Source organism: Schistocerca piceifrons, chromosome 2 (assembly GCF_021461385.2).
Source record: "Schistocerca piceifrons isolate TAMUIC-IGC-003096 chromosome 2, iqSchPice1.1, whole genome shotgun sequence".
Classification (NCBI taxonomy): domain Eukaryota; kingdom Metazoa; phylum Arthropoda; class Insecta; order Orthoptera; family Acrididae; genus Schistocerca; species Schistocerca piceifrons.
Window position 1 is genome coordinate 941,062,387 of NC_060139.1, and position 392 is coordinate 941,062,778.

Consider the following 392-nt stretch of genomic DNA (forward strand, 5'->3'; position numbering starts at 1 on the left):
TATCTAAAGGCTAGTTCGCCCATGCGCAATCCGAACCGGAACACTACTCTTACGAACCATAGTTTGTATATGGTCAGAAATGGTACTGTATGCAGTAATCGCTGTACTTCTACAGGCATATTACAGTTTCAGATATCAGAAGTCAAAAGTTTCTAGTATTTTTAATCAAATTAGTTAAAGACAGCCGAAATTGCGTTCCATGTATACTTTACAATGGAAGGATGGAGAAAGCTGACCCAGCGCTCTAGCGGAACCGCGTGACGTCAACAACTCTGCGGTCGGTGACAGAAGAGCAAAGTACACCCACGCTGAGTTCACCAGCCGTGATAGTCTAGTGGTTAGGACATTGCGTTGTGGCCGCAATAACCCAGGTTCGAATCCTGGTCACAGCA

General features: G+C 45.2%; 1 non-coding gene across 1 annotated transcript; it reads left to right on the top strand.

Moving 5' to 3' along the window:
• The first annotated feature begins 320 nt into the window (after positions 1–320).
• Positions 321–392, top strand: Trnah-gug. Its single transcript has one exon. It is a non-coding gene; the product is annotated as a tRNA-His (tRNA).